The sequence below is a fragment of the Nycticebus coucang genome, chromosome 1 (genome assembly GCF_027406575.1).
Source record: "Nycticebus coucang isolate mNycCou1 chromosome 1, mNycCou1.pri, whole genome shotgun sequence".
In the NCBI taxonomy this organism is placed as follows: Eukaryota; Metazoa; Chordata; class Mammalia; order Primates; family Lorisidae; genus Nycticebus; species Nycticebus coucang.
Window position 1 is genome coordinate 193,794,995 of NC_069780.1, and position 23,334 is coordinate 193,818,328.

Genomic DNA, 23,334 nt, shown 5'->3' on the forward strand with positions numbered 1-23,334 from the left:
ATGCCTTCTTAGGTATTGAGGGAGGATTTGCCTAGGATACCTAAAAACACAACTCAAGCATGAATACCTGGCTGCCATGTACATGGCAAGGCTTAGATATTTAAAGTTGACCTGTGCTTACAAATGTACACTGCTGCAAATCGGAAGATTATTAGTTTTTCTAAACTTTTCGAACTTTGAAAAAGTCCTACTCCAACCTTGGCTTCACTGGTACTTTTTGTGCCCTTGTGGGTGTGCAAGGCTGTCCATTGTTGAAGTGGAATGAAGCTGTGCCCTTAACTTCCCCAAGTACACCGTTCAGGTTACGTGGTCATCTGATGGCAGCACTTGGTGGTGAGACAATCGTCTCTCAAATACAGCAGCATCCTCAAATGCTCACCGTGTATGTCCCTGGGTCCACCCTTGGCCACGTAAGGCTACCCAAACACATCCTTGCGAAACCTTGGTAGTTTTCTTCTATCAACTAAGCATAAATTCTGTGGGAGATGACAGATTACTTCATATACCATGCAAGGAAGCCCAGACAATAGCTTTGCCATGACTGATTGCCTCGCTGTAACCCACTTTATGTTAAATGCATTCTTGCTGTTCAATTCCACCACTGTAATTTCGTTTTTCTGCATTCTCCAGCCCTCTGCGGACTAACCAGGTTCCTTCGGTAATGATTTCTTTTCTATTGTATTGTTTTCTGCATAATCAAGTTGGTAGGTGGGGGTTCGGGTGACACGGCCATCTGTCAAGTCCATTTGCTCTGAAAATGCAAGAAATAATGGCTTTGACAACTTGGGGCTATCCGTTATGAAAGAAGAATATCAGCTTTCACCCCAGCTATCTTCTCATCTCTCCAAATTATTCTTCCCCTCTCAATAAGACGCACACACACTTTCTCCTGCGTGATGGACTGTTTACATACTTTGATTCTTTTTAGGGGGAAACATCTTTTTTCCTGCTCCCTGTCCACCCTATATTGCAATCCAATTAAGGAAACCAGCCACCATCAGACTGACGTGCTGTCCAGGACTAAAGACTGCAGGCACCTGCACTGATCAGGGCCCCGGGCTCATCAGAGCTCCTTCTTCAGCCAGCCAGTGACACCTTGACGTGGGCGTAACGCAGAAGAGTGGAGGGGCACTCCCAGAAAGAGTTGTTATTCACCTCTCTCCTCAAAGGTAAAGAGCAGGTAAACTCTTGCTCTATCACAATTACTGAAGTCAGGCAGCGGTGCCTCGCCCAGACTGACTGCCAATGGCAGGGGGCCGCAGGAAGCCCACCTTTCGGCTTTTCCCAGCATTTTTCCTGTTTAAGGACAGGAGAAGAACTTAGCAAAAGTTATTTGTAACTTTCTTCTTCAAAATTGGAGAATGTGGATAAGCTTTTACTTGCTCATAAAAGAACTATTAGACAATCAGTCCTTCTGATTTAACATACTTTGTTTATAGGTTATTGTCAATAATATGGACACAGTCACTACGTTTTATAGTTTTTTTTCTGCCTTGTGAATTATCCCCAGAGATAAGCATGGCTGGTTACTACTTGGAAGCTCTTCCCAAGTTGCATTTGAATTTATGTATTAAGGCTACACCCCAAAGATGGACAGGCCTTGCCTCTTCCTCAGTCTTGAGATGAACTGGAATGAACCAGAACCTCCCAGGCCTCAGTATTTGGCCAAGGATTCTGGCCCAGGAGGAAGGCTGTACTGTGGCAGAGCTGTCCAGGGTGTGGCTCTGCAGGTGAACTCCATGAGACCGTGGCTCTGTGGGAGGCATATGGTGATATATACACACAGAGAGACAGGGATTGAGAGAGAGATTGGCCATGAGAAATCGGCTCACATGGTTGTGGAGGCTGAGAGGCCCCAGGGTCAGCAGCTGGCACCAGCCCCGGACAGCCCCACTCCTGTCTGCAGCCTCCCTCCCTCCCAGATCTCTGTTTGATTTAGGCCTCCGAAGCAGCGGCCGGTGTCCAGCCACATCACAAGGGCTGCCGCTGTTCTCAGTCTACAGATTCAAATGCTAATCGTGTCCAGAAACACCCTCCAGTATCAGGGCACCTCACGGCCCTACCAAGGTGACACACAAAGTTAATTGTTACAGATGGCCTCTCCCAGTTTATTTCAGCACAGAATCCCAGGGAGACACCTTCCTAAGCACCTGGGGGACTTCAAGTGATGTGAGCAGACTGCTTCACAGCCCGTCTCACCCGAGAAATTGCTATTGAGAAGGGGAGGCAGCAAAGGTAGGCTGCTCATCGGGGGCCCGCGGGGATGGCAGAGCCCCCACATGCAGGCTCCTGCCCAGAGAGGGGGGTGAGCTTTCGGAAGAAAACCCAGCCCCTCCCAGGCCTTCCTGCTCCTCCATGGCTGCTTAGAGAAGCCAGCTGGCCATGATGTCCGCGTCTGTGGCCTAGTGACACGCCCACCTTGCCTAAAACGTGCAGCTTACTGAACACCCAAACTTCAGCCAGAAACAGAATCACACAGCAGGCACTGTTGGCTAATAGTCAGTTCTTAAAAGGAACATGAAATGGTTCATGAAGTGGATTTTGTGAAGTATTTTCTACGCACTTGAAGCAGTAATTGCTAGATTTAATAGTCCTAATCCTATAACAATTGAGTACTAATTTTAATTTCTTTTTTCCAAAATTAAATATCACTTGGAGAGACTGGCTATTTTTAGCACCGTCTTCAGGAAGAATCTGGAGGAAAACAGCTCAGAGGGTTAAAGAGAGTCCTGAGTGGCAGACTCCTGGCGGGGTCCTCTCCCTGGCACAGCACACGTTACACGCGTGTCTCTGTCCACTGACTCACGCTCTGCGTGGGGCTGGAGCATGTCCCACAGTGAAGGAGTTGCTCAGCCCACTTACTAACCAGACTCTTTGGGGCATTTAATTGCCCCTAATTTATGTAATGATGAACATTTCCCTGGGACTTGGGAAGACATAAGAACAGACCTTAGCAGCTTTGAACTGCGTTGAGACCAAGTTACCTTTGTGTACAGACCTGAGCACGTTTTATTCCACAGTGATGGGGATAGGATGGAGATGGAGCTGTGAAAGCCACAGCCATGTCCAAGTGGGCGCTGCAAATACATCCTGCCTTGTAAGCGGAGGAACCCTCTGGAAGCATGTTGTCCCCAAAGGAACATTTCTCTGCCCTCTCATAGCTCTGCAAAGCATCTCCTCTGAGTTCCAAGGTTCTCCTTGCCCTGCTAATGGTAAATATTGACCTTCTCTGAAAGAGGGAAGCTGACAGGTTTTCCAAATGCCTTTTGGCTTGAAGGCATGCCGCAGATATTCACAAAGGGAGATAGAATCTCCAAATTGTGTGCAGACAAAGCTCTTTGGGGCAGAAAAGTTGTCTGGCACCCATAAGGTGGTGACCTTGACAATTCTGAGAGCCTTGGCTTCCAGGCCTGACAGAATCTGTCCACTCTACACATCTCTGACTGGCCCCTGGACTGTGCTGCAGCCTCTGCCTCACTTCCCCCACACACACACACCCCCAGCCAGCTGACAGACAAAGTCGTGTGTTGGAGAGGCAGGTGCGCACGGCTGGACCTCCTGCCTCTCATCATTCAGGAATTCTCAGCTGGGATCATGATAAATTGGGGAAAATAGGGTTAATTAAACACCTCTTCACCTGACCCTGGCTGCTCCTTGGCCACTCACCACTCATGTCTCCCATGGCTGTCCCTTCTCCTCCCCTGGGCTTTTCTCTGGGCTCTTCTGGCTCTATGGAAAGAGCCCTTGTAGATCTCAAACACTTATTAAGCACCTCGCATCACCTCGTTGCCACATCCAAGTATTAACTTCTTTTAACCTCAGCTTTGTTCCTGCTCCCAGAAGTTACCAATTCTTCCACCCACTCCCCTTTCTTAACCTCTTGAACTTAGTATTGAAAGGGGGTGTGGGGTGTGCCCCGTGTCTGTACCCAGAACTTCTAAACCTGCTCCTCTGGATAACAGGGAGCAGGCACTAAGCCTGGTATAGCTGTGTCTCAGCGTGCCCCAGCCTGCACAGCTGGGTCAGGGCTGCTGGGACTCACAGCATGTCGCCTGCCCTCTGCGGGGAGTCCGCTAGCTTCTCCAGAGGCACCTGCGTGCTCACCGCCAACTTGCCCTGGAGAGAGAGGTGGGGGCATTGGGCTTGTCCCAGGCCTGACTCTGGAGCCACACATGCTCAGTGCGTGGTGTAATTGGTGACAACCTCCCCAGAGTGCCTGTGGCCAGCCTGAAGGTCCACCCTCCCACTCCAGCTCTCGCTGAGTCCCAGCCATATTTTCTGTCTTCAGCTTAGGGACATTCCCATGCTGGGTATAGGAATTTTTGTCCTGTGACTTGTACATAATTGAAAACAGGACAAGGCCTCAGTGGATGATTTTGTCAGCATTTCCCATGTGCTTGTGTGCTCCGCCCCACTCCAACACCCTCCCCTGAGGCAGACCCTGTCCTCCCAGTGTAAACATGTCGTCTGTGTGCAGCAACATCACGCCACATGCATGGACCTTACACACAGCTGGGCGCAGGGGTTGGATGGTGCCCCCACAAAAAACATATGTCCCTCAGGAACCATGGTTCTGACTTGATCTGGATAAAGCATCTTGAGGGATGCATTTAATTAAAGATCTTGGGCCTGGATTATCCAAAAGGGACACGTTCAGATCCCTGTGTCTGGCCTATTTCAAAGTGACCTTTGAAGGGTAAAGTAAACAGGAGTCCGAGTGTCGGAGCTGAATGCAGGCAGTGGATCCGGGGGCACCATTTGGAACCAGTGAGTGGTGGCCTCTCTTGCTTCAGCTCCCCGAAAGGGAGATCTGAGGCACAGACACCCAGGGCAGCTGGGGGAGAGGGGGAGGGCACGCAGGTCACACTGCCCCAGCCAGGCACTGGTAGAGGGAGGGTCAGTCCTCCCCACACCCTTCGGTGGGAGGCTGGCCCTGCTGGTGCCTCGCTTCTAACTTCTGGCTTCAGCCCTGTGAGAGGATCAATTCTGTTGGCTCAACCACCCAATCCATGGTTATTTGTTACAGACTCTCTAGCAAACCAATACATTACGATTATATGCCATAAACCAGTATTTAGCTGCTCACTCTTATGACTAATATTTGCCATTTTAAAATATAGGAAATCTGTAAGATTAAAATCTTGCATACTAACAACCTGCAGCTTGCAGTGCTATTATCATGCAGTGGCACCTCTGTCGGGTGACCACCCAGGGACACAACAAACCGGCCCACACATGGAGGTGGTCACTTTGTAGGACCAGGCCACTGTACTGGCTCACACCTGCTGTGCATGTCCCGTCTATGAGAATCACGTCACCTTAATGTGTCGCTCAGTGTAGGAAGGGAGGTGGTCAGCAGTGAGGTCCCTTGTGTTACAGTTTGCAGAACAGGCCCCAGGCCTGTCCACCTCTCAAGCCTGATGGGCAGAGCGGCTTCCGAGGTCACGCCTTGGGGTTCAGCCTGCCAGGCACCCTGGTCTCCACCCCTTGCTCTTTTTGAAGCAGCTGGCTGGGCCCCACGGTGGCTCACAGTCATCAACACCAGTTGGCAAGCCTAGTCCATGGTGGACCACACCTCGTGAGTGTCCCTGCCGCACACACTGCTGCAGCTGCCCAGTGCCCCTCTGCTGCTTTTGGAGTGTGTTCACCTAGCGTCCCTGAGCCTGAGGGCCGGCCTGCTCCAGGCCCTCTCTGCAGCACAAAGACCTCCACACTAAAAGCTACGGAACTCTCTAGAAAAACAGGAATGTGCCCTTACTGACAGACACGGGCCCTCGGCACCATTAGTGCCATTTTTGGAGTCTAGGCAGCACTGGGTTCTCCAGCTCCTGCCAGGAGAAGCCTAGGCTGCCTGGGCTTGGCAGCGGCTTTGCAAGGACAGGAAACAGCTGGGATTGGGTGCTTGTTTCCGGCTCCATGGAGCTGTCACTCAAGAACGATGCTCGGCTAGGTTGGCCTACACTGGTCTGCAGGGCTAATGCTGAGCAGAGGCCTTTGTCTGACACATTAACAGGCTGACTCCCTCTCGTGCTGGGACACAGTGACACATGGCTGGTCACACATGCACCACCCCTGGGAGGCAAGCAGGAGATAGGAGGCGTGAAAGTAAGAGTTGGCAAAGAGTCCCCACGCCCCTGGGGCTCCCGCCCTACTTTCCATCTGAAGGAAAAAAGCTGAAATGGAGAATGCCCGTCTTGGCCGGAGTCGCTGCCTCTCAATCCGCTGCTCCTAACGGAGTGACCGCTGGGCAGTTCCTGCAGGCTACCGTCAAGCAGGCTACCGGTCAGCTTTGCCGGAAGCCTGGAGCCACATTGTCAGCTGTGAGTTTTACGTGGTGCCATTTCAGGAAGCTCATCTCAGGACTCGACTGGAGCTAACCTCCACCCAGAGCGGAGGCTTGACATCAGAGAGCCCAGGAGGGGCTGTGGGAACAAGAGGACCCTGGACCACAAAGCTTCCCATCAGATTCCCTTGGGAGGTACATAAAGCAACATTAGGATCAGGGACAGTAGAAAGCAGTGTCTGGAGGCTTCTGGGACGCTCAGTCTGTCCCCATGTTCAGCCCAGGACCAGCTTCTCTTCTTCCCAATTCTGTGCTCTGCAGACACTCAGAGAGGTGCCCTTGATGGCCCACTAGTGGGTGTAATGGGAACCCGGGAGAGAGGAGCATATCAGAGGTCATCGTCACTGTTAACTGTACTTAGTGGAAATACAAAATTTAAATTATTAAGCCAACGGCTTAGAGGCTTCATGTTGGAATATGTACTCAGAATTGCTGGCTTCTTGGAGGCCCCAAGTACATTTTCTACCTTGTCACTCTGCAAAAGGTTGCTGTTGATTTCACCAGAGGAAAGTATGAGGGTTTTTCATCGGCACAGCATTGGGCTTCTCAGCTTGGCTTCCAGGTTTATGTCAAAGGCCCACTGTGCACATGTCCCCACCCTGAAGGAGTCCCTGAAAGTTCACTTCTCACTGCAGGCTTGCCCTCAGGGCCACATCTGGGTCGTGCACCAGCACAAGGGGCAGAAACAGGACGGCAAAGCAGTTTTCTTCCTTGTTAACCTCATGACACATGATACAGAGTGTAGGGCATTGATGCCAGGGACCCCTGGAGAGTGGCGTAAGGGGCAGGGCCCTGCCCCCGCTTGTTCAACCACCCAGGGAAGCTGGGAGGCACCTGGCCCAGAGCAGCCACCACTGTGCTTCCCAGATCCCAGCCCAGGAAGTGGCCTCAGTCACAGAGAGCCATCTGCTCGAGGCCTTGAGGTGCCAGGTGCAGGCCCAGGGTCCAGGCACAGGCCCAGGGTCCAGGCACAGGGCAGGTCACCCAGGGTCTGCCCCATTGTACCTGGGGTCTACAGCCTGGGCACTGCCAGCCTGGATCTCTGCTCTGCCTCCCCCTCAGTCTGCGTCCAGCCCCCTCCCTGATGATGCTCAACCTTTTGCCAAAGACAGTCCTCATTAAATTCATAAACATGAATTTTTATGGTAATACAAGTCATAAGTTTCTTTTTCACTGACAATGACCTCATCAAAAAATTCAGTGCTGCATTTTGGATGTCCTAACTGTTCTTTAAGCCTTGGAAGGAGTGGGGAGGGGGCTCAGGAAGCCCCCGCCTAACTTGCACAATGTAGGGGTACAGGGCACACCTCCTGGGAGAAGAGCTCTTGTACAAATCAGTTTTTCCTAATAAGTGCAAAGAATGTAACCTTGAATTAATCTGAAATACTAAACAAAAAAAAGTTCAAGGCTGGGCACAGTGGCTCGTGCATGTAATCCCAGCACTTTGGGAGGCCAAGGCAGGTGGATTGCCTGAACTCACAGGTTCCAGACCAACCTGAGCAAGAGCAAGACCCTGTCTCTAAAATCCAGCCAGGTGTGGTGGGCACCTGTAGTCCCAGCTACTCAGGAGGCCAAGGCAAGGCGATCGCTTGAGCCGAGGAGTTTGAGGTTGCAGTGAGCTATGACACCATGGCACTCTACTGAGGGTGAGACTTCGTCTCAAAAAAAAAATAAAAAGTTCTATGCAATTACCGTTTCTCTCTCTCTCTCTCACGCACACACTCACACACACGCACACTCATGAGATGCAAAATGTAGAATATTCAACATGATGTCAAAATGAGCAAAGCAAAACTTCATTTCTGGGGAGTCCCTCAGGTACAGTGTGGCGCCCCTCATGTGGCCGGGACCCCTGCGCTGAAGCCACCAGGACACTGGCTCTCACAGCCGTAGGCAGCCCTTCCCAGGCTGCACTGCCTGTGAACACGCCGGGGTGCAGTTGTGAGTCAGTGTAATTGCAGCTTGCCGGGGTTAATTCTCACCTCCTCCGCTCTCTGTACATGGTATGTGGGGAATTCCCTGGTACTTTCTGTTCATTAAGTCATCTATTTAGAGTCCTGCCAGAGTGATCAGGAAGACACCCCCACAACATGCCACCTGCGCCCCCACCTGCCCACCACCTTCGGCTTCAAGATCCATTCATCCAGGTGCTTCCTGCACAGTCTGGCTTTCTAAGCCTTATTCGCTCAAGCTCCCTGTCACCCTGCCTCCCTGAGCCTCCTGTGCCCCTGATGGACACTCCTGCTGTGGAGTGAGGTGGCCGTGCTCCCAGTTCTGATGCCCAGAGGCCCTGCCCACCCGGAAACTTCCACTCCAGCCTTTGATTCTGCAGTGGAAGTTTACTGGGCAACAGCTATTTGCAGATCCAGGTTGTGCTGGGGGAGGGGCTAACCCAGAGCTGGGGGGCTAACCCAGAGCAGTGGGGTACACATCTGACATCACAAACCCCAGACCACCTGGGCCAGGATCTGAAACTGAGGACGAGGAAGAGCAGGAGGGAGCAGGGGACCCACCTGTCCAAGAGCTCAGAGATGATGCCCAGGGCTGACGAAGAGGGGCCAGAAGCCAGGAGAAGCTTCACGGTCAGGGCCATGTCTGCATCCACCGGAGGGGGCCAGGAGTGGCCTGCAGGCAGCGGGAGGTCTCAGGGCCAGGCCAGGAATGTCCGGCGAGGAACAGCAGTGGATAGAAGAGAAATGGTGCCATCATGGAGGAGCCCCAGGGAGCAAATCGCAACCAGCCGTGAGTGGGGAAGGCAGCGGAGAGCCAAGGACACAGCAGGAGTGCCAGAGCAGGGACAGGCAGGAAGCCGTCCTCCTGCAGCCCAGACGCCAGGGTCCCAGGCTGGGCACCAGGTGAGGCACAGGGAGGAGGGTGAGGGCACGTGGCTGTCCCCCCAGGACTCCTCACAGACTGGGAGGGGACAGGCCCACAGACCTACCCCTTGCTCAGGTCCCCAGGTCCTTCCTCCTCCCAGCTCCTGCCAGATGCCCCCCAACCTGTACGTGGTTCCTGGATTTGGGGTCTGGCCCCTCCCAGAGTTGGGCTCCAAGTAACTCCAGCTCTGTTGCAGGGAGGAGGAAGACGTCGTGCCCAACCTGGGTGTGGAGCGACAGCACTGGGATGAGGCCACAGGCGGGAACATCCAAGCTGGACAGAAGCCTGGAGAAAGAACATGATTGCCCAGTGCCAGCCCCGCCCTTCCCCAGGGGCACGAGGGAGCCCAGGGATCCCATGCCCTGCTCAAGGTCATCTGTGGGTTTTCTGTGTCTGATTGACACTACCTTACTTAAGCCATACTCCCATGGAAAGAGAACCAGAAAAAGTGTCATCAGCTGAAAGATGCAGCATCTCTGAGGAAATGGATGTGAAGAGCTATGCAGGCAACTTACGTCTGGGTGGGAGGAGACCCTCCAGGGGACTTACACCCGTCTGGGTGGGAGGGAGACCCTCCAGGGGACTTACACTCGTCTGGGTGGGAGGGAGACCCTCCAGGGGACTTACACTCGTCTGGGTGGGAGGGAGACCCTCCATGGGACTTACATGCGTCTGGGTGGGAGGGAGACCCTCCAGGGGACTTACATGCGTCTGAGTGGGAGGGAGACCCTCCAGGGGACTTACATGCGTGTGGGTGGGAGGGAGACCCTCCAGGGGACTTACACGCGTCTGGGTGGGAGGGAGACCCTCCAGGGGACTTACACTCGTCTGGGTGGGAGGGAGACCCTCCATGGGACTTACACGCGTCTGGGTGGGAGGGAGACCCTCCAGGGGACTTACGCCCGTCTGGGTGGGAGGGAGACCCTCCAGGGGACTTACATGCGTCTGAGTGGGAGGGAGACCCTCCAGGGGACTTACATGCGTCTGGGTGGGACGGAGACCCTCCAGGGGACTTACATGCGTCTGGGTGGGAGGGAGACCCTCCAGGGGACTTACATGCGTCTGGGTGGGACGGAGACCCTCCAGGGGACTTACATGCGTCTGGGTGGGAGGGAGACCCTCCAGGGGACTTACATGCGTCTGAGTGGGAGGGAGACCCTCCAGGGGACTTACATGCGTCTGGGTGGGACGGAGACCCTCCAGGGGACTTACATGCGTCTGGGTGGGAGGGAGACCCTCCAGGGGACTTACATGCGTCTGGGTGGGAGGGAGACCCTCCAGGGGACTTACATGCGTGTGGGTGGGAGGGAGACCCTCCAGGGGACTTACATGCGTCTGGGTGGGACGGAGACCCTCCAGGGGACTTACACTCGTCTGGGTGGGAGGGAGACCCTCCATGGGACTTACATGCGTCTGGGTGGGAGGGAGACCCTCCAGGGGACTTACATGCGTCTGAGTGGGAGGGAGACCCTCCAGGGGACTTACGCCCGTCTGGGTGGGAGGGAGACCCTCCAGGGGACTTACATGCGTCTGAGTGGGAGGGAGACCCTCCAGGGGACTTACGCCCGTCTGGGTGGGAGGGAGACCCTCCAGGGGACTTACATGCGTCTGAGTGGGAGGGAGACCCTCCAGGGGACTTACGCCCGTCTGGGTGGGAGGGAGACCCTCCAGGGGACTTACATGCGTCTGAGTGGGAGGGAGACCCTCCAGGGGACTTACGCCCGTCTGGGTGGGAGGGAGACCCTCCAGGGGACTTACATGCGTCTGAGTGGGAGGGAGACCCTCCAGGGGACTTACGCCCGTCTGGGTGGGAGGGAGACCCTCCAGGGGACTTACATGCGTCTGAGTGGGAGGGAGACCCTCCAGGGGACTTACACTCGTCTGGGTGGGAGGGAGACCCTCCAGGGGACTTACACGCGTCTGGGTGGGAGGGAGACCCTCCAGGGGACTTACACGCGTCTGGGTGGGAGGGAGACCCTCCAGGGGACTTACATGCGTCTGGGTGGGACGGAGACCCTCCAGGGGACTTACATGCGTCTGGGTGGGAGGGAGACCCTCCAGGGGACTTACATGCGTCTGGGTGGGACGGAGACCCTCCAGGGGACTTACATGCGTCTGGGTGGGAGGGAGACCCTCCATGGGACTTACATGCGTCTGGGTGGGACGGAGACCCTCCAGGGGACTTACATGCGTCTGGGTGGGAGGGAGACCCTCCAGGGGACTTACATGCGTCTGGGTGGGACGGAGACCCTCCAGGGGACTTACATGCGTCTGGGTGGGAGGGAGACCCTCCATGGGACTTACATGCGTCTGGGTGGGAGGGAGACCCTCCAGGGGACTTACATGCGTCTGGGTGGGAGGGAGACCCTCCAGGGGACTTACACTCGTCTGGGTGGGAGGGAGACCCTCCATGGGACTTACACGCGTCTGGGTGGGAGGGAGACCCTCCAGGGGACTTACATGCGTCTGGGTGGGACGGAGACCCTCCAGGGGACTTACATGCGTCTGGGTGGGAGGGAGACCCTCCAGGGGACTTACATGCGTCTGGGTGGGAGGGAGACCCTCCATGGGACTTACATGCGTCTGGGTGGGAGGGAGACCCTCCATGGGACTTACATGCGTCTGGGTGGGAGGGAGACCCTCCATGGGACTTACATGTGTCTGGGTGGGAGGGAGACCCTCCAGGGGACTTACACGCATCTGGGTGGGACGGAGACCCTCCATGGGACTTACATGCTTCTGGGTGGGAGGGAGACCCTCCATGGGACTTACACCCATCTGAGTGGGAGGGAGACCCTCCAGGGGACTTACATGCGTCTGGGTGGGAGGGAGACCCTCTTGGGGACTTACGTGCTTCTGAGTGGTAGGGAGACCCTCCATGGGACTTACACGTGTCTGGGTGGGAGGGAGACCCTCCAGGGGACTTACGTGCTTCTGAGTGGTAGGAGACCCTCTCGGGTGCATTTGTTCTTTTCCACTATTTCCTTGCCCCTGCTACAGTAAACACCTTTGCAAGCCTGGTGTTTCCCTGTGGAGTTTGGTCCTGTCCAAGAAGGGGCCATTCCCCGGGGTGCCCTCTCTTTCCCTGGCTATTTCTGCACAGACACCACCACACTGCTGGGGGCCACACAGGAGTGAGGACAGTTGTGCTAGACCCTTCTGACTTCTCAAACTTGTTTTTAGAACTTTTATACCAGAAAAAAATATCTCCAGGGTATTTTGCCAGAGGTGAATGCTCACTGGTCAAATCCTATGTAGTTCTGGGGAAGAGAGTCACATGTTCCCTACCCATCTGTCCTGGAGTCATCAAACGGGGAGTGGGGGCACGTACTGGGGGTCCCCAGGGAGGGTGGCCAGTGACCAGAGGCCAGGGAAGAAGCTCCAATGCCGAGACAGCTGAGGGAGCCTGGGACTGTGCCAACTTCCTGCTGCCATGGGCACCTGCTGCAGCCCCTGCGCGATTGGCTGCCTCCTACAGAGTTCCCATGGTACCTGAGCAGGGCTGAAATGCTCAGAGAGCCCAAGGCTAAAGGTCTGCTTAGGTGCAGGGAGCAGCACGCAATGCTCTGAGCCCCGGTTTCCCCTCTGTAATGTGGAAACAGTGAGTAACGTGTGGCCTGCCCTAGAGGTCTCGTGTCTGCCCAGGAACCCTCAGCTCCTGGCTATCTCCCTTCCCCAGCTCTCAGCAAAGTAGTTCTTCCTCCTTCCATCCTGTTACACCATTGGTGTGTGGGGACCTGGATTCAGATGGTGCTATCACAACTTCTTAGCTGGGTAAACTTCACTTAAGCCACTTTAGTTTCTTGTCTAAAAAACATGGAACACCTGCCATCCCACTGGGCCAGAACACCTGCCGTCCTGTTGGGCCAGAACACCTGCTGTCCTATGGGGTCAGAATCCCTGTCCTTCTGTGGGGTCAGAATTCCTGCCCTTCTGTGGGGTGAGAACAGCTGCCCTTATGTGGGGTCAGAACATTTGCCATCCTGTGGGGTCAGAATGCCTGCCATCCTATGGAGTCAGAACGCCTGCCATCCTGTGGGGTCAGAATCCCTGCCGTCCTGTCGGGCCAGAACACCTGCTGCCCTGTGGGGTCAGAATCTCTGCCCTTCTGTGGGGTCAGAACACCTGCCCTTATGGGGGGTCAGAATCCATGCCCTTCTGTGGGGTCAGAACACCTGCCATCATGTGGGGCCAGAACACCTGCTGTCCTGTGGGGTCAGGACACCTGCCATCACGTAGGGTCAGAATCCCTACCATCCCGTGGGGTCATGTGCCAGCATTTCTGCATGTCCAGTGCCAGGAGCATGTTGCCTAAGGCCCTGGGTGGTGAGAAGGCTTGAGAAACACAGGCTGTGGGGTGGACGTGGGTCTGTCCCCACCACAGGGGAGGGTTTTCCAGGGCCCACTACTGGGAAGGAGGGACTCTGCCTTCATGTTGAAGAGAGACCCCCTCCCCCACAGTACCTGGAGCTTCCGTCTCAGCTCACAGTCCTCCTGGGCCACGTCACATCTGGACATCCATGTCTGGACACAGTAAGTACTGGGTCACCAGCATGGCGGCCACCTACCCTTGGTGCCTCCGCTCCCTGCTAGATGACAACCAGCAGGTCACAAAGTCACAGTCTTTGATCCCCCATTTAGGTCAAAAAATAAAATTAAATTAACATTCTGGTTACAAGTTTCTCTAAAGGATAACAACAGACAAAACATGATGAACTATTTTGGAAACCATTGCAAGCAGCAGAGATGCAGGGTGTGGGTGAAGGAGCCTCGCCTACCTCACCTCACCAGCAGGGGAGGCAGGAGGGAGGGAGTGGGGAGCAAACGATTTCGAGATTACTATTCCCAGGTCCATTTGCCTGATGGGGAATGCTTCTTTGGGGCATGCACAGTCCCCTGGAGGTCTGCTGCACCCTTGGCACAGGCAAGGACTCATTGGAACACCAGGAAAGGGGAAGGCCCTCTGTCACCTACGGAGTCCATGAGCCACACCCCAAAGTGTGCAAGTCCAGAGCAGATCCTCATCAGTTTGAATTGAGGATTGGAATAGATTCATGGAAAGGCATAGGAAGGCAACTGACTTTCTGGGGAGGCCTCGTGGACAGCTGGGGCCACCAGCAGGGGCTGGCCAGGGTCTGGAGCACTTGTGGCTGGCCTTGGAGACGGTGCTAGCAGAAGGGGCATCCTCTTCAAGGGTGACCTGGCCCTCTTTGTTGGGCCTTTAAAGCGATGTTAAATCTCCCAGACGAAGTTTATATTTTAATATGATTTCAAGGTTTAAACCTTGAAGGCTTTACGATTTACTAATAATTACAAAATCATGAATTTTAGAATGGGATCAAAAGTAGACTAAATGTTCTGTCAAACTTGAAGAACTATTTTTTCTCCTCTTACAATTATCAATTTTATAAAGTAGATTACCCAGAATAATTTCTGAGTTAAAATTTTTTTTAAATCCTTAATCTCGTAATTGTGTGTAATAATTATGTCTATTTATATTTTTCTTAAGTAACCATGGGGTTTTCATCAAAATTCATTGTCTTTCATGGAGAAAGACAAGCTTTTAAAATATTCCAGTGTATAGTTCATGTTTTATTAACCGTATTTAGCCTGCAATTATTTTTCTAATGAAAATTATCCCAACTGCACCATCTGATGTTACAAGGAGGCTAGTAATTCAAACAAAATTCAGAGAAACATTTATGCACAAAGTAGCATGAATTATCATTTGGAAGGAAGAGTTATGTGCTATGTAACTAAGAGTTGATTGGTGTTCACAGTCTATATATTACTTTGAGGCATTATTCACCCTAGAAGAGGCAGGAGGAATGGGGATACAGCCTTTAAAAGGCTAATACAAGGGTGCATTTTACCCTGAACAGTGGGGACTATATTGTGACGGATAGTGGTGTGTGTGTTGTTTATATATGAACACATGTGTGTGTATTCTGTACATATTCAATGTACATAGTTGATATACTATAGCTATCACAATGACTAATATGTGAGTGTATGTGTGTACACAAATGAATTTTATATGTATACAAATGTAGATTCTCTATAGAACATGTTACAAATTTTTATAATGGTTCATATATGAATATATGTGTGCATGCAGTTTACATATAGAATATATGTGTGTATGTATTTTACTCCATAGAATGTAGGTCAGACAGTGAATTTCATGGACTCATGCCAGAGAAAGTACTACAGACCCCATTACGGAGTATCACTGTGGTCACCTTTGAAGTATTCACCTTGGCCATCTACTGACCGTAGAGATATTCAGCAATGGGGTATGTAGCCCTTTCTCTAGAATGAGTTCGCAAACTTCATTGTCTGACTTGCTCTATACTCTGGAAGCTACAGTGATTCATAGAAGTGTATGCAGCTATGTGCGTCTGTATGTGCGTTTGTCTGTGTTTGTCTGTGTTTGTGTGTGTGTTTGTGTTTGTTTTGGGTTTGTGTGTGTGTGTTTTGGGGGTGTGTTTGTGTGTGTTTTTGTTTGTGTTTGTGTATCTTCATGTGTTTTTGTTTGTGTTTGTGTGTGTTTTGTGTGTTTTTATGTGTGTGTGTTTGTGTTTGTTTTGGGTTTGTGTGTGTTTGTGGGTATTTTGTGTATTTGTGTGTTTCTGTGTGTGTTTGTACACACTCATGTATTAATCACTCGGGTGTTTTCCAGCTGGCTGATGTCTTTGAAAGAACAGCAAAATAACATTCTGTGAATGCTTTGGAAGTTAATTTCTCAACAACATATTCTAACCAAATGGATTTGGCCTCGTTTGAGGCAGCGGGAGCGTGAATGTTTGGGACTGAGAATGCCCTCGCTGGGAGCAGGCCGGTTTGGTTTCCCGGGGCGAGCAGGAGTGATACGCGTTCAATGTGACTTGTTTTGCCGCCTCTTAGGTTAGCTGGAAAGTCGGCTTGGAGCTGCAAGTGGCAGGGTTGCTGACCTGCTGACCTCCTGCCTGGCTAGAGACGGTGGACGAATGCACAGCACCCACTCCTCACTCTGCTCCCTGTTCACACCGGCATGTGCTGGGACAAGAGGCTGCCTGGCTGGATGGTGTGGGCGGTGGACTCTAGTGCTGGCATTTGCCCTTCAGACTGGTGGATGGTATTGTCATCAACTTTGTGCCCCGATTGGAGCAAATAGCTGTGCTTACATGAAGGAATAACCCCTTTACAGGGGAGCCCACCAGCCCGCACAAGGCCCGCACTGGGTGAGACAGGAGCGGCGAGAGGTGACCCAAGCTGCCACGCCTCTGCTCTCAGGAGTGGCAGAGTGGCATGCCTGGTGGTCGGTGGGACTTAGCATCTGTCTTGGACCTGATTTGACTGGTCAGTTTGTCCTCATGTCCGGTAGTGCTGGGCCCCAGAGGCATGAGGACACAGAAGCCGTGTGCCCCTCTAGGGCTCCTACAGCTAAGGACGCGGGCCCTCCTGCCTCTGCTTTGGTGGCCCATGTCCCCAACTTTGTCACCTCATAGGTGTGATTGAACCCACATCCAGTGGGCAGAAATCCAAATGTTTCTTTAGCCACATTGCTGACCAACTGCCTTCCATCCTCATTCACACAGGGAATCATAACGTCTGAGACACTACTGTTCACCACGACCTTCTCTTCCATTGTTCCAGGAATTAAAAGAACACCTTTTAGAGAAAAAAAAAATTTTTAAACATTTTAAAACACAGGGAGAAACTTGCTTGTTTGACTTTGTTTGTCTAGCCACCAGGGCAGGATCATCATGTGTGAAACTTCAGAGGTGCCCTATTTTTGAGTGGGGTGCCTGCACTGGGGGGCCTCCCAGATCCCATCTTCCCCAACACTCAGCACTGAATGTGCTTTCACAGAGAACCTGAGTTATGACAAATGGCCACAAAGTGAGAATGTCAGAGGCAGTGACGATAGGACCTATAAAGTCCTGAGAGGCTGTTCCAGCTGACACTGAGTGTTCCATAGAAACTGTAAACCCCTAGGGGTGAGGCCCTGGCCTGCGGCCTCCTGATCCACTGGCCCAGTGCCCTGACCCTGGCTCTGGATCTGGCTCTGGCCCCACCCTGGTTGCTCACAGCCTGTCCTGCTGGCCCAGAGTGACCCCTGCCTGTGTCTCACATCAGAGCAAAGATTTTTCTTTTTGTTCACGTTTTCACATATTTTATTTTTTTATTTCAAAATATTAAGAGGATGCAAATATTCTTATTATATGGATAGTTTTTATAATACTTAAATCGGGACTTCTAGTATGCCCACCACCCAAATCATGTTTATTGTACCCAACAGGTAAGTTTTTGCCCCTGTCCCTCCAGCCGCCCACATCTTGATCTCCACTGACCTTTATGCCTCTTAGTGCTCCAGGTTCCATTATTTAGGTCCCTATGAGTCAAGAGCACACAGGGTGTTTGAGGCTCCTTCCTGAGATACGTCGCTTAGGATAATGGTCTCCAGCTCCATCCAAGTGGCTGCAAAAGAAATTATTTCATTCCTTTTTATCTCTGTGAAGTCTTTCACGTTGTATGTACAGGGGATGCCAAAAATGTATACAAATGTTAAGAAAGGGAGGGTAATGGGTGGGGCCACACCTACAGTGCATCTTAGAATGGGTACAGGCGAAACTTACTAAATGCAGAATACAAATGCCTGCATACCGTGACTAAGAAAATGCCATGAAGGCTACGTTGAACAGTTTGATGAGAATATTTCAGATTGTATATGAAACCAATACATTGTACCCCTTGATTGCACTAATGTACACAGCTATGATTTAACAATAACAATAAATTTAAAAAAATAAAAATAGGCATTGAATGTAGAAAAAACATAAAAGTACATGGAATTATTGGCGGCACATTGCCGTAAGTTGTAGGAGATGATGAGTACAGATCAAAGCGGTCAATTCTCCTGGGAAAAAGCCTCCACCCAGAGTAAAGCAACAAAAAAGATATATGTGTTAACCCTGAAATAAAAACAATGTTTTCATCAAGAAAGGAATAAACCATATTTAAAGTATAATACTCAAAATATTGATAACAAAAGGTGAATATAAGTGACATTGAGCACCTCTTGTTGTAACTTGAGTACTGCAGTTTGAATATAGTTTTTCCTTTCTTGAAATGTGTGCACTTTTTCTTGATACCCTCTGTATCCATCACATATTCTTAATTGCGAACTTATGGGCACTTAGGTTGATTCCACACCTTTGCCCCTGTGAATTGTGCTGCAATAAACATTCAGGTGCAGGTGTCTTTTGGGTAAAACGACTTTTCCTTTGGGAGCATACCCAGTTGTCAGATTGCTAGACCGTTTTCCATGCCTTGTCCTCAGAACGTCTCTCTCACACTGGTAGGGGCCTTGGAATCTCCCCTGCCTGCTTCCCCTGAGACACTGGCAACCACAGACTGATGGGTCTTTCCTTCCCAGAGATGTCCGCATTTTCTGGAGGTAGCAATATCTTCATCTAAGAAAATGAATTTCTGGCCTAAACACCAGTGGTGGTAGAGAGATCAGAGCACAGGGTCCTCCCGTGTCCCTTGCAAACCAACCCATGCCTTTTCCAACCATCCTAAATATTCTTACCCTAACAAGGTAACAACTGGGTCTCCAGATACAGAGAGGGAAGCTGGCTTCTCGGGAAAATTGGGGAGATGTGGGGGAGATTGGGGGAATGGGAGGATGGAAGTACATGACAGCAGAGACACTTCTGTTGCATGGAGGTTTGTGACACAGTACCTATCCTTGGAATGTTACCATGTTGGTGGCACCATTAAATTAAGCCTGGCGTCATCGCTGACTAATGAGAACCATGCTCCCTGGCAAGGGTGGGGGAATTTTGTGATTTCCTGCACAGGAGGGTGTGAGAAGGAAGATTTGCTGTTTGGGTTTGGTGGAGTGAAAGTACGCTTCCTACTGACCCACCTCCCTACCAGGAGGCCTGATTACGTAAATATAGGAGGTCAGTGTCCCACAGTCTCAGGTCCTGGGTGGACAGTATGCAGCATATTAACTCCAAGGGCTCAAAACCTCACATACAAGCACAGCAGTTGGAGAGTATCCTGGGGAAGAGGGGCATCTGAGAAGAGGAGCACCTGGGAAGAGGGGCATCTGGGAAGAGGAGCACCTGGGAAGAGGGGCACTCATCAGGGAAGAGGGGCATCTGGGAAGGGGGCACCCAATAGGGAAGAGGGGCATATGGGAATAGGGACATTTGGGAAGAGGGGCACCCACTGGGGAAGAGGGGCATCTGGGAAGAGGGGCACCCACTGGGGAAGAGGAGCATCTGGTAAGAGGAGCATCTGGTAAGAGGGGCACCCACCAGGGAAGAGGGGCATCTGGGAAGAGGAGCACCTGGGAAGAGGGGCACCCATCAGGGAAGAGGGGCATCTGGGAAGGGGGCACCCAATAGGGAAGAGGGGCATATGGGAATAGGGACATTTGGGAAGAGGGGCACCCACTGGGGAAGAGGGGCATCTGGGAAGAGGGGCACCCACTGGGGAAGAGGGGCATCTGGGAAGAGGGGCACCTGGGAAGAGAGGCATTTGGGAAGAGGGGCATCCACTGGGGAAGAGGGGCACCTGGGAAGAGGGGCATCTGGGCAGAGGGGCACCTACCAGGGAAGAGGGGCACCCACCAGGGAAGAGGGGCTTCTGGCCTCAGGTACAGAAGACCCGGCCAGCCTGGAGATGGCAGAGAAGCTTCCTTTGGAGGCAGTTGCTGTGGGTTACAGAGCCCGAGGCCACAAGTGGGAAGAAGTGGATGGTCTGAGCAGTGATGCCAGCTGAGTTCCAGGAGCAGACCTGGATGGAAGAACTGGGTAAGGTGAGTGAGATAGGGCGGGTCTGGGGGCAGACAGTGACCAGCCATGGAGCTCAAGTGGCCCTGGAGGGGAGAGGTGCAGGGTCGTCCTGGGCAGTGCTCCTCCTGGAGCTGTCCTCACACAGTGGGGGTGTGTCCCCTGCAGGTGGCATCCCTGCCTGGCTACCCACTTACCCTGGCCAGCACCTGAGCCCCAGCACAAGTAAAGACCTCACACATGGTGCCACTGTTTCATGTGACTCCGCAGGAGCAGAGGACGTCATCTTCCCGCTGAGCACACGGTACCCTGGAACAGGATCAAGGCTCTTTGCTGAGAGGTGGGAAGATGGCGCCATGCGGTAGCCACCAACCTTATCATCAGCTGACCTGAGGGTGGGAGGGAAGGGGGGCAGGCAGGGGAGAGGCGTCTGCTCCCTGCCTCGCCCTCAGCCTGGATCCTCCAGGCTCAGAGACAGAAGGGCCTGTGCAGTGTCATGCAAGACAGGGAGAAAGCCATCAGCTGCCTGGAGGGCCTTGGGGGACTCCAGGGAAGCCGGTGTATGAGTCCGGGTTCCAGACACACAGATCCAACAGACCAGCTGTGGGAAGGGTGCAGACACAGAGGGGTGGGCAGAGGCGCACCGGCAGGGGTCTCTAGGGGATCGGCTCCCATGCTTCCCGGGGCTGCGGAGCCCCAGGACAGTCGTCCACAAGCTGGAGGCTCAGGGTTGCAGGGAAGTGATTCATGCTGTGTCTGAAAGGCCCTGACCCAGGGAACTAGATGATGCGACTCCCAGTCGCAGGGAAATGGCAAGAGAGATGGCAGGGCTGTGTGTACACATCTCAGAGTCAAAAGCTGGAGAACCTGGAGCTCTGATGTCCGCAGGCAGAAGAAGATGGGCGTCCCTGCCCAGGACACAGGGTGAGCTTTCTTCCCCTCTGCATTTTGATCCCACCCAGCGATCAGCTGGCTAGATGGTGCCCGTCCACACTGGGGGAGAGCGGAACTGCCTCATGTGGCCCAAATGCTGTCCCTTCTGGAAATACTCTAACAGACGTGCCCACAAATAAGACTTCACTGCTGGCTGTTGTCCCCTAGTCCAGTCTCGTGGAAACCTAACATTAACCATCACAGCCGACAGAGACACTGCTCCTTACCCACCCGGCCATGAGAGACCCTGCCCTCAGGGACCTTGGAGCTATACCCTGTGTGGACACAGCATTCTGCAGATGGCCATGTCACCACGTGTGGGTGGAGAGAACCACACAGGTGCCTGGAGAGGGGACGGCGTCCCTGCTGATGCCATCCAGGGAGGAAGTAGGGGAGGGGCCCATAGTGGACCCAGAAGCAGCCATGCAGGCTACGTGGGAAGCCTATTGGATTTCTTCTTAGGTAAGGGATGGTCAGACGGCTTTGCAAGGCTCAGAATCTGAACTTGACCTCGAGTGCAGCATGTCTGTACCTTGTAGGTTGAGAATGATGAAGCTACAGGGTCTTTGTTCCCTCCCTGTGTGGAGTCAGGCTGGCAAGCACTACCACAGGAAGCTTCAACGCCATGTGCGCACCGGGGCAGGGTCTGCTTTGGAGGACCCTGGGGCAGCCACAGTCAGGCTCCTGTGGAGACTCTCTGGGGGTCTGCAAAGATTCTGGCCAGAAGAGGACAGCAGGAAGACAGTGTGCAGCAAGACTGGGCAGCAGGGTGAGGGGCAGGTGGTCTGGCACTCCTCCTCTCTGTCGGGGAGGAGACAGCGCATGGCCAGCAGCCCGTCCTCCCCCCGCCTCGGAGAGGGTGGCGCATCCTCATTCTTTAGACACGACCAGAAAAACGGCACCTTCCAGACTCCCACATGACATCACTAATGTCTAACCTGGTGCTAAAGGGGGGCACAGGCAGCCGTCCTGACAGGGTGGCCAGATATTTTGGCCTCAATTTAAATAGTGAACTCACGAGCTTTAGTTGGACCTGACGGAAGAGCCTCACCTGAGTCTCCCTGCACAGGAGAGCACGCACACGGTCTGGGCCGGGTCACACGGGGTGCCCGCTGCCCCCAGGGGCAGCAAGTGGGACCTGGCGCAGCCACAGCCAGGACAACGCCTCCCTTGGTGCATGAGGCAGCCTATTTCCAGAGTCAACATGTCCCTTGATAGAGCCCTTTATGACTTAATAAATGCTCCAAGCTACCGAAAACTCACACATGGACATGGGCCCGTTACTCACCAGGAACGTCACTAGTGGGCAGGCTGGAGGCTGGGACTGGGCACGGCTTAACGGATGTCTTCACAGGCAAGTGGGGCCAGACCTGGAGTCTCAGGGACAGAAAGGAATCTATTTACAAATCCTGCCATCGAATGCTCTTTAAAATAACGTGAAGCGGCCTAAGTGCTCATTCAGAATGAATTTACTAGAACTGCAATAGAAATCTGCGAGGGTTAAAACCACAGACAAAAGCACACACGCTCACACACACGGTCTCAGGCTCACACACGCATAAACACACATGCACACACAATCATGCTCACACGCGTACTCACACGCGTGCACTTGGGGAAAAAGACATTCACAGCCGACATACTGACAGGGGCTGCTGGTATGTGTGTGTTTCTCTTTTTCAAAGAACACAAGACAAATAAGACTCTAAATGTAAAACCCATGAGAAAACTGCCTTTAGCTCACTGAGAAAAATCAATAACTTTTGGGCAGGATTAAGCTGTATTGCGCTTTGAGCAGCTGGGTGCCCAGCCAAGGCTGGCTGGGGGCGGCTGGGTCCACACGGGAGGGGGAATCTATTAAGAAATCTTTGCTCTGTGTTTGGCATCACCTCCATAACAAAAGATACAAAACTGTCACATTATTTCATTTTCTTCACAAATTTGCTGAAAGTCAGTCCTTGTCCAAGAAGCCTGGCCAGCCTTGCGTTGAGCTATCCTGGAGTGTGGAGGCTTTAAGTGACCTGGGCATGGAGGGGTGAGCTTTCTTGCTCTGCTGAGGTGGCCGTGTGGAGTGAGGTAGTACGTTGCTGGGGCCCGACATCCTTGTTAGCCATCTTTCTATCCAGAATTAAAAAACTGAATTATATACTCAGCCTAGTTACCCAGCCTATAGAGTTTATTAAAGCTTATCGACCGTGTGTACACACGTGGGGGCCTCGCCTCCGCCGTGGCTCTGGAGCCGCAGCATTGAATTAGGAGGCAGCTCCCGGCTGCGCGCAGGCAGACTCCAGCCGAGCCACAGGTAGCAAAAGTCTCCTTCAATTAGACACAATCATCACTCACAGTCAATAATTGTGCTAAAGGCTGCTTTCAAATCTAAGAGGGATTCGC